This window comes from Vanellus vanellus, assembly GCF_965231255.1.
Source record: "Vanellus vanellus genome assembly, chromosome: 24".
NCBI classification, from domain to species: Eukaryota; Metazoa; Chordata; class Aves; order Charadriiformes; family Charadriidae; genus Vanellus; species Vanellus vanellus.
The window spans coordinates 2,872,449-2,883,778 of record NC_138929.1 but is presented as its reverse complement, the minus strand read 5'-3'; positions in this window follow the sequence as shown (position 1 = coordinate 2,883,778).

The window sequence follows — 11,330 nt, the reverse complement described above, 5'->3', positions numbered from 1 at the left end:
GGGTGTTATTGTCCACGGCATTGTTTTAAGCCCTTCATGTGCAGCCCCGCGGAAGCCTTCGGGGAAGGTGGCTGGGGGGGCGGCGGGGGGGGGGGGGGGGCTCCTCCCGGCACAAAAGGGCCCCACGGTGGAGGAGGGTCCGTTCCCCGACGGGGCTGGGCTGGGAAGGGGGCGGGGGGGGGCGCCCCGTCGGCAAAGCGGCGTGTGCGGAACACCCCCCCACCACCACCACCACCACCACTCTTTTCCCTCCCCGCCCCCTCCCCTTTTCCCTCCCCCCCCTTTTCCCTCCCCGCCTGCCTTTTCTGGAGACTTTTATTTTTAGGCTCAAGATGGGTTGAAAATAGCAGCGAACCCCCCCCCCTTCACACACACCCCCGCCCCCATTCATCCACCCCCTCCCCGGCCTTCCTGCCGCCCCGACGGGGCGGGCGGGGGAGCCCCGGGCTGGGACCGGGATGCTGCCGGGCGGGGAGGGGCGGGGGCGGCCGTGTGTGTGTGTGTGTGTGTCCCCCTCCCTCTTCCCGGTGTCCTCCCCCCTTCCCCGGTCCCTCCCGCCGCGCCGCAAGCAGAGGCACAGCGCGGCCCCTCCGCGCTTGAAGTTAAGCGGAACGTTCCGCGGGAAAACCCGTTCCCGCCCGCCGGACCGGAGGCTCCGCGCTGCTCCCCCCCCTCCCCCCCAACCCCCGCTCCCGCCCTGGAAAAAAAAAAAAAAAAAAAAAATTTAAAAAATCCCGAACAGAGCGGTTTTGCCCATCGAGGGAAGGGCTCGGCTGAGAGCTCGCCGGGCGCGGCTCTCCCGCGCAGTTCCGCGCTCCCTGCGCGGGTGCGCAACCGGCTCCGCGCCCCCCCTTTCTCTCCCCCCCCCCCCCCCCCGCAGCCTTTCGGGGTGGGCGTGCTGTGGGGGCGGGGGGGGGGGGGGGGGCACGGCTGACGGATTCGGTTGTTCCCTCTTGTGCTACACACGTGGGATGTGCTGTGTTCCATCGCTAAATATTTTCTTTTTGGAGTAAATATTTTTTTTATTATTGTTTTCCTCCCGGCCCAGGAAAAGCCACGTGGAGAATTTGTTAGTAAATATTTCTTTTTTTTTTTTTTTTTTTTTTTTAAATAGATATTACTCGGGAATCAGAAGTTGTGTAAACCTTAAGAAATAGATGCGCATGCCCCAGGACGTTTGCATGTGCTCTGTGCCACAGCCCCCGAGGAAACTCATTAAAATGAATGATAAAAATCCTGGGAAACGGTCATTTAAAGCAAAGAGCTTTCAGTTTTCCCTCCCGTAAGCCGATCCATTCTGTTATCCCGGGAACTTTGCCTTAAAAACCCACGGAGATGCTGCTCACCGGGGCGAGTCCGGTTCCCACCCCTCCAGCTGCGCCGCTCGGCTCTCCTGAAAGCACCAAACCCCAAATCAGCCGGAGGAACTTTTGCAGGAGCACCGCTGCATCCACACGCGGGGGGGGGGCGGGGGGGGGGGAGTGGTGTTTTTTTGGTTGGGGTTTTGTTTGGGTTTGGGTTTTTTTTAGTTTTTTTTTTTATTTTGGTTTTTTTTTTGGGGGGGGGGGGGGGATTCCCAACTGGAAATTCACAGGTGAAAAGAAGAGAGCGATGAAATCGGGAAATGAATTTCCTGCAGCTCGGCAAAGCCCCCTGCCAGCCTCCCCCGGCTCCAAACTTGGAGCACGCACCTTCCTCCGCCGATACGTGTGTGTCCCCCCCGAAAAAAAAAAAAAAAACAAACAAAAAAACCCACAAAACCCACAGCTGAAATAAATGATCCGCTCTCTGCTTCCCATCTATTTCTAATCTTGACCAGAATACTTTTGTTGGGGCTTTTATTGGTTTACTCAGTACCTTCCCCCTTGTAACATAATCCTTTGCCATAATGAAATGAAGGAAACCAACCTTAAAAAAAAAAAAAAATAAAAAAGGGGGGGGAGGGGGGGGGGAAGGAAAAAAAGAATCCAAACAAAGAGGGAAGTCTTCAATTTAGATCTGAAACAAGAAAGGCTATCAGTCAGCCTCCTTCCCCTGGCGGGAGCATTCCAGATGCGAGGTATTTAGAGAATGCAAAGAGCAGAGATGAAATCATTGATCTGCTGGGGGGGGGGGGGGGAGAGAGCTGCGCTCACCCCCTCTGCAGGAGCTGGGGGGGGAGGGGGGCTGCCCCCCACCCCGAACTCCCCCAGCCGAGCCAGGGCAAAACCAGCTCTGCAAATCCCACCCCCACCCCCCTCTCCCCCTTCCCCAAAGGGAAACCGGTCGCCCCTCGCTGATTTAAATGTTTCCAGCAACTGCAACAGGAATCCAGTGGGATTTCTGGAGCCGGGGAAGGGCTGAGCAACAGTTTGTACCCGGGCACTGTCACTTGTAAAACCCTCTCTGGCCTTTTTCCTTCCCCCAGGATTTTCTTAAATCGGGCTGTAGTTTCAAAAATCACTCAGAGGAATTGATTTTTATATATTTTTTTTTGTGTGTGTGAGTTTACAAATATTTTCAACTTTTACTGCCTCACTCTCCTATCAACCTAAAGCTGCTTCTGATTTTGTACATAAAACCTGGTTTGGGGAAAAACTGTTTGTTTTTTTTTTAAAGATTTAAATCTTTGAGTCAGGCAGAAATTGTCTTAATGGGTTTTTACAATTTATCTACAAGTTCCAATAATTATTGTTGTCACTTAGGAGTTTGGGGAACTTTCTTAAGGGAGAAGGTTGTAGCTGGATGGTAAATAATGCAGCTGAGATTTCACTGAAATGGGGGTTTGATACGAAAGGGTACAATTATTGCAGTCTGCTGAAGTGTTGTTGAGCTGAGGCAGAAAATATCTAAAATATATATTTTTTTTATGACAGATTAGCAGTAAACAAGAACAGATTATATTCTGTTATTTTTCTGCCAGTTATCATTTGAATCTTTCTTTAATTGGTTTTTCTGGTGTGGATTTGGTTTTTTTTTTTTTTGATCTCTGGTGGTATCACTAGTATTTAATTTGGACAACATTAAAGATGCACTTAGAAAGCCCAGAAACCTTTAAAAAAAAATGTTCATTTTTGAAAGTTTGAAAATATGTATTCATTACAATCTAATAAATATGGGCTGAAAGTTTCCAGTACAACAACAGGTCAGAAAGGGGGGAAAAAAAAATTTGTTTGCATAGAATCTGTTTCAATCAAATCTCAACTAGCAGAAATAATCCGAATATGGAGCAAGCCTGTCCTTAAACCACAGGTGAGAATTCAACAGAATAAGGAGAGTGAGGGTTACGGTCGGGAAATATTTCCTTTTACTTAAGTGGAATCCCAGTTTAAACCACCTTTTGTTCAGTTTTTATTATGTGGAAAATATTCATGACTGGAAAAAGCGGCTCATATCTAAGAAGATCCGGTTGATTAAAGCTGGTGTTGATAAATTTGTGAAGAACCAAACTTGCTGTGAAAGTAACAGTTTGCTTTAAAACAAAATTAAGGTTTGAAGTAGCTTATTAACCATCTCCCGCTTCTCTGGGCGTTCCAAACACCCTCTTGGCACTGAAATGCTGTTTTGTTGGAGCAGAGGAGCATCCCCAGCCCCGGGGCAGGGGCTGAGGGCTGGGAAATGCCCCCCCCGGCCCCTATCCCCCCTCCCGGAGGGTGGCAGGTTCAGGACCTGCAGTGCTGAAGGTGGAAATGGTTAAACCTGCAATTTGCTGCAAGATCTGCCCCTTCCCTCAACATTTTAGTCCTCCAGCTAAAAACAAGGCAAATGCTGCAATAAACTCCGGCTTCGGAACCAACTCCCATCCTGAAATTCCCTTTAGTTCTGGTACTAAAAAGCCGGAGTCTCTTTAAACCCAACCCAAGGGAGAAAACCCACAACCAAACAACCCTTTGCTTCTCCCCTACAGCTGCCGCTGTGCAGTTTCGGGGTTCCCAGCAGGGCAGGGTGCTCAGCGCCGTGCAGGGCTGGGGCTCGGTGCCCTTCTCAGCCTCCCCTGGAAGGACCACCCGAATTCTGCGCTGGGGGTTTGCAAACGCCCAGGGAACCCACCCTTCAAATTGCCACCGAACAAAGCGGCTTTGCATAGATTTGGGGTTGGTTTTTTTGGGGTTTTGTTTGGGTTTTTTTTTGCCCTCCCCCAGTGGAAATGGTCCCGTTTGGGTTCTTCTGTCCCTCCAGAGGTCCCTTCCGACCCTGACCCTTCTGTGATTCTTTGGGTAAGTGGTAAAGTCCACGTGCAGGGAAAGGAAAACGCTTATCAGACCGAGTCCTGAAACGGTGGTGTTCAGAGAGTCCCTTTAATTTTACATTTTCCCCCCCAAATGAATATGCCGCCGCTTCTTTACAGCGGACCTTTCTAACCTGTCAAATTGAGGTTTTCTTCCTCGAAAATCCCCGGGAGCAGCTGGACACAGAGCTGGAGCGGCCGTTCTTCCCAACGGTGGGGGAAAGTTTGGGTCTTGGTACAATGATAAACCAGACTAAGGTAGCTGAGGAAGCGGGGGGGGGGCTGAATCCCGCCGTTGCTGAACTCCCCCCGACCTTATTTCGAGTAGGAGCTGCTCTTTTGACCCCCCCTCCAAACATTTGCAGCACTGAGAAAGCACAGATTAAACGTTTTCCTTTCAGCAACTGTGGCTATTTGTAGCCGATTTCCTCCGGTTTGAAATAAACGCGTTTCTACCAGATTTATGCTCCGCGAGTACAAATTTGGGGGCCCTATAATTTCCAGCCACCGTTTGAAACCCCCCGAAGCGGAGCGGGCTCTCCGGCGCCCGCTGTTTTGCAGCCCTCCACTTTTTAAACTCCCCGGGGCGGGGAGGCATGGAAAGGCTCGAGCCACTAATACCATGGCGGTTTTGCCTAATTCTTTAGACCCAAACCAAGTGGATCCCGGGAAGCGGGAAGCCGCCCGGCCCCGCTTTCCGCTGTGGGTCTCGCTTTAAAAAAAAAAAAAAAAAAATATATATATAGGTCGTTTCACAATCGAAACCTTGACCCCTTCCCCACCGCCTGTGCCGGGGCGCCCGCGCCGCTGGGCTGCCGCGAAGGTGACGTTAAGGAGAGCAGCGAGGGCACGAGATGGAAATAATTTCGGGTTACTGACCCAGCCACTTGGGCAGGCGCCTTGCCGTGGACCGGGCTCGTCTAGTTTCTCGTCCTGCTGGTTACACACTCGGGATTTAGCGGGACTGATTATTTCCTCTCCTTTCCCGCAGTTCCACCGCTCTAATCTCCCCGGCCGGTTAGTCCGGGCTCTCTCTGTGCTCCAAGGGGGAATAAGGGATGGTTTTCACACGGAGACAGCTGCCGCAAGGTAAAGCGCTGAACAAGGAGGGGGGCAAAGCACAGGTAGTTTTAACGCTCGAGCGAGTCCCGATCGCCCCTGCGGCCCCTCCAAGCGGCGACCGCGCTCGCCGCGCAGCGGCAAAAGTGGCGGTTGTGAGACGATTGTTTTTTTGTACGCTACACGGTGGTTCGAAGAAATCTTCCCCGCGCAGAGGTTACAGGTGCTGTCGGGGGAAGTTTGTCACACCAGTTACTGTCCAGTAGGTCCCTGCTCCCGGGGGACGACAAACATTTACCAAAAAACGAACCAAGCAGAGTGTGCAACAAGGAGAAGCCCATATTCCTCGCGGTTTGCGGTTCTCATTTGGAGTTGTTGTGGGGTTCCCCCCCCAAAAAAAAAAAAACAAACAAAAAAGAACCGGCAGTCGGGAAGGCTCTGAGACAGCCACCCCCGTGAGCTGAGCGCGTCGGGAACAACCGCCGGAGCCTTAAAAGGCCGTAGGGTTTGTTTGCAGTTAAACGGGAGTATCGGCATTTAAAACCATATCTGGTATTTTGCCCTTGTGAAAAAACCCGTTCCGTTCCCGCAAGCGCTGGAGGGGGAGGAAGGTCTGAACCCAGAAGAGAGGATGAAGTTCGGCACTCCGGCGATGCCCTGTAAATCCACCCAGTGTCCCCAGCGCGTCCCCAAGGTGAGCGCTGGGCAGGGTTTAAGCGCAGCGCAAGGGATGGGATGAGGAGCCGGGCAGAGCCCTCGCCGCCTTCAGCTGGAGCAAAAAGCTGCTTTTGCCGGGTTTTGGGAATTCTGAGCCCTCCTGGCAGAGTCCCGGTGCCCGGGATCGGGCGTGCGGTTTCCCCTCCCGGCAGCAGCAGCCTTTGCCGTGCCGGATGCGGGCGATGCCGTCGGGCAGCCGAGGCTGTGAGCGGCGGCGGGAGCCCAGGCAGCCCCGGGAGGGCGGGGGGAAGGCTGGAGACGGGCTGCGGGGTCCCGGTTTGGGGGAAAAGAAAGTTTGTTTTTAGGACTTGGGCTCTGCCAAGGTGCAACAGGGCGAGCGAGAATACAGCGTGTGAGTGTTACCTCCTCCGCGAGACATCACCGCTGGTATTTTCCGGAGAGAAACGAGCTCCCGAGAAAAGCTTTGAGCCTCTCTATGCCTTTGACAGCAGCAAAGCTGAGTTAAGAACAGAATCGGTCCTCAGTCAGGAGCGGAGTTTGAATGATGCTCCAAAGCCTGTGATTTCGGGGGTTGAAAAACTTAAAAATCCCCCTTTCCTCTCTCCCTGCGACTTGAGGAGCAGAGCAAATCCTAACACCGATCGATCGTAGCGGGATACAATTAGGAACCTCCGATCAGTCTAACGCTTGCACACAAAATGGAGCGGAGTGTGTTATTTTCCCCAAGGACGCGCAACACCTGAAACCCTTCTCTGTGCCCCGAGCGGTGCCACACAAAACAGCGACCGAAGAGCGCTGCGCCAGCGGGAAAGGCAAAAATCTTATCCACCCCATCCGCTGGGAGTAGGAGAGAGGGATAAACTGCGCCATTGAAGGCGAGATGTTGGAGCTAAACCCTAAGAAGCTCCTCGGGAAGTTTGCAGCATTTCCACTTCCGAAAACTTTTGGGAACGGGTCAGACTCGTCCTTTCCGAGCGATTTAAGCGGAGCTGAGGCGGTCCGGGGGCAGGGGAGGGAAGGGATGACCCCTTAGGGTCACTTCAAGCCCCGCTTTCCATGATTACAGGGACATCTAATACTTGACATGCGTTGTGATCAGGGTTGCCCTTGAGATGCTTCGGTGTCTCAAAGCGGAGCAGAAGAACCGCTTCGGTAGCGCAGCTGTGATCTTCCCAACGCGTTCCCGAATTCCCGAAACGCCAACTCCTCGCGCCGGGTCTGCGGGGGAGAAGAGCGGAGCGGGCTCACGAAGCGCTGTGGGGCTGAAGCGGGGCAGCCCCAGCTCTCCCGTCGAATTTGCAGGGAGGCAGACGCCGCGGCCGGGTGAAACCTAAGCTAAAGCGTCCCCTGTCCCCGGCCAGGACCCAACCGAAGCTTGTGGGATGACGTGTGCTGTCGGAGAAGGCAGGAGACCGCAGATGACGCTGCTGGGGCTGCGATGGGCCGAGGCTGGAGAGGAGTGAGGTTTGCGCCCTTAACGAGCCCCCTCCCCCCCCTCCCCGTGACCCCGGAGGAAGCAGACGTGGGCACAGGGCCCTTCTCCAGCGCAGCGCGTGGCTCAGCACCTCTGCGCTCCCCCCGGCCCCGAACCGGCAGGCAGAGGTTCAGCATTTTAGGCATGGATCAGCGGGCGTCACGCAGACAGAACGAAAGGCAAACAGCACCCGCCTGCCTTTGGGAAGAACTTCTGCATAGCTGGGTTGTTTAGGGTGGGGTTTTTTTTTGGTCGTTTTTGTTTAAAGATTGAGAAATTTTAGAGTGCTGCTGCCCAAACGGCGCCACCAGCAGATGCCCTGCAACAGCCGTAACCGCGAACCCTGGGTCAACATTTAATGCTGCTGGATATTTATTTCACTCTATTAACTTTATATCCTACAGAGGCACTTAATGAGAGGAAAACAAATAGGTTGCACTTTGGAGAAACAAGATATCCGAGTTGGCTGGGAGGGAAGTACCCAGAACACATATAATAAAGACACCCGGATAAACTATTCCATTTTATCGATCAGCAACTGTGCTAGGAGTGTAAATTGGTTACTTGTAACTATTATAGTGCTTCATTTATTACAGCAGGCACGATGCTCCTGCATGGGCGAGAAGCTTTCGCAAACCCCGGCGTGCTCCTGCGCTGCTGCCTAACGGACTAAGCCCCGTGCTAAGTAGTTCCTGTGAAAGTAGTAATTACTCCCTAATAGCACCGAACTCTTAATCTGCGCTAATAACGTCCTTCTGAGCCTTTCTCTTCATGCAATATGGATGCAACGCTTTTTCGCTGGAGAGGCGGGTTGCGCCGGGGAGTTGTAGAACGACCAAGCCGGGAGAGCTCGCCTCTGCCAGCGCCGGGGCAGGATGGATGCGCTTCGTTCTGCCCCCCTCCCCCGGCGCAGGAATATAGGTAGGGGTTGGAACCAGCCCCTATCCGACAGCGTGTCCCAGCAGCCCTTCTCAGAAGAGCAGGAAAAAAAAAGCAAAAAAAAAAAAAAAAGCAACCCACTTTTTAGAAAGGAACTGCACGAAACGGAGAGCCTCAACGTGGGGAGACGCACCTCACCACGCTGCGTTTCTGCACGTGTTGGGGACAAGATACACCGGGGGCACTGCTCCAGCACGGCGAAACCCTCTCCCACGCCGAAACCACCACCGCTTCAATTTTGCCGTTATTACTGCAATTCCATTAAGGGCTGCTTCTTGCTCAGCCCCGTCAGCCAGAAATCCTCCTTCTTTCCCACGCAAATCCCCGATGTAGCTGAGCCAGCACAAACCTGGGAGGATACGCACACACGCACATCCCTCCTACATCCAGGTGTGCGGGGTTACTGCTCCCAGCGGTTCGGCTGAACTCCATGAAAATAAATAATAATTAAAAAAAACAAAACAAAACAAAACAAAACCAAACAAACAAACAAAAAGAAAACAAAAAAAAACCCAAACCAGGCTGGCAGACCCGAGGGGAAGGTTGTAACTTGGATAACCTCCTGCAAAAGTCGCGGCTGCTCCAGGGAAGCGAGCTGCGGAGGGGACCGCGCTCCGCGAGCCGGCACAGCCAGCCACGGGGCGCCGCTTCGCTTCGGCGGCGATGGGAGCGGAGCTCGGCTCGTGGGTTCGGCTGGCGCAAACCTAATCCTGCTCTGCTCCGTCAACACGGCGATGTCGGGTGCGACGGGGATCCACGAGCAGCAGGTCCACGCCCGGGAGCAGTCCCTAAACTGCTTTTTTTTTTTTTTTTTTTTTTTTTTTTTTAACGTGTTAAGAGTGGAATGGGTCCAGTTGTCCCAGAGAGAGCCCGGGGAAGCGGGGCAGGTCAGGCAGCGGGGAGAATATCCTACCAGGCGCCCGCGGTCACAGCGGAGCTGATGGAAAGTGGATTGACCCCCCTGGACTCCGATGGCACAATTAACATCTGCCGGACATCTGCTCTCCTGGATCCAGCTGTGCAAGGGCAGGGTGAGGCGGTGGCCTCACTGACCCATGTCCCCAGCAGCTGCAGAGCCACCGGGAAACGCTCCATCACTCACTCAGAGCAGAAAAAGCCCAAACGGGCGCTCAGCTCCAGCTGCTACCCCTCACCCCCCACCCCTCACCCTTCACCCCCCGCAGGCGGCTGCTGTGCCACCACCCTCCACCTTAACCAGTGCTGCCTCACCCTTTCCTACTAGTTCCCCGTCTGCCGCTCTCCATCCCAAGTTTTATCCTCTCCGAGCGCACATTTGGGGGGACAGAGGCTGTTTGCAGTATTTGGGGGTCGCAGACCACCGTTGGGATGCCCAGACTTGATGGTGACAAAAATAACAATGACGGGAGCTATTGATTTTAGCAAAGCCATTCCTGCTGTAAGAAAGAGAAGGAGCAGATTGGACGTCTCTAAGACAGCACTTAAGTTTGGCGAAAGATGGAAATTAAGGAACTTTTTACCGGGGAAGGAGGTGCTATGTGGAATTAACGTTTAGACCAATGCCATATGTATTACGCCCACAATCCGTGCTCATTCCTGATTTGGTGATACAGTAATGTTTAATTGCCATTAACGTAAACATATTTTAAAAGGTTCTTTTCCTGTTCTGTAGGTCAATGGACCTAATGAAGCCGCTCTAAGTGGGTTTGAATTGCTTTGATTAGCTGCTTGATTTCCTGTTTACCCCATGGAAGTGGGTTTGGTCCGGCACCGCCACCGTATATAAAAGCCCTGAAGGGTCTCCTCCGCACTCAGAACGGGCTGAAATCCCCCGGGCAGCTTCAGAGAAAGGTAAGAAGCTCTATGTCAGCCTCTCTCTTTCACTTTTTTTAACTCTGTTTTATGAAGATAAGAGTGGGAGGGAACAGCGTTTGCGAGCAGCAGCCGCGGCGGAGCAGGACCAGCCCGTACCTTTGGCTGAGTTTTTCCCAAAGCCGTCCGAGATCGGCTGTTTTCTCGGCAGCTTTGGCAGAAAAGACCTCAGCGGTGTACGTGTTGGGTTCTGAAGGGAAAGACTGTTATTTCAGAGAAAGGATTCAGTACGCGGCAAACGTCGGGTTGGGATCTGCACCTACACCGGGAAATGAGGAGAAATTGGTTCTTAGTTGCTTTTTGGGACCTCCCAGCTATGGATAAAACAGGGATACAGCTTCTTCCAAAGCAGAGAGTAGTGCACAGGGGACTGGAGGACCTTTATGGTGCAAAGATCCCACCAGTTGCTCCTCCTTTTGTGAAGGAATCAGAAGGAGTGTAGGTTTGGCAGCAAACTCCGTGCCAGACGGGGCGAGCAGAGCTCGACTACTCCAATCCAGTGTCACGCAGACAAAGGCTCTTGTATTGATTAAAAAACGGTTTTTCAACAGTCTTAGAAAATGTGGACTGCTTTTCCTCCCTGTTTGAGGGAGTTCTGCAGAGGAGGAGTACTGCCCTTTCTGAAAATTAAGGTTACAGCGCATTTCCTCTCCCAGCACGATGGATAATTACCCTAAGCCGAACAATATTCTTGCACAACTTAGCTATTTTCAGATCCATCATCATCCCCACCGTTACATCGCCAATGCATGAAATGAAAAGCAAATAAGAGGGAAGAGCTGTTATTTAATCATCATATGTTTTTTTCGTTATAATTTCAAATTCAGCTTTCTGTATAATGGAATTTACTTCTGCTGTTAACACACCCTGTAACTATTTGTCTTTTATTGCTTTACCTCTAAGTATTTTAGGGATTTTGCCAGTGTTCAGAACGTTACACCTTTGCTTTTAAGAGCATTCCTCAGAACCTGATGCATCTGAGATAATGTAACGCATTCAGCATTTTGCTCACCTAATAGGAAGGGCGGAAAACGTTTGTAAAAGATGTCACAATGTTCCAGAAATAACAAATGCCACAATTACGAACAACATCCAAACTTGCAAATTCTGGCTCTCTCCAAA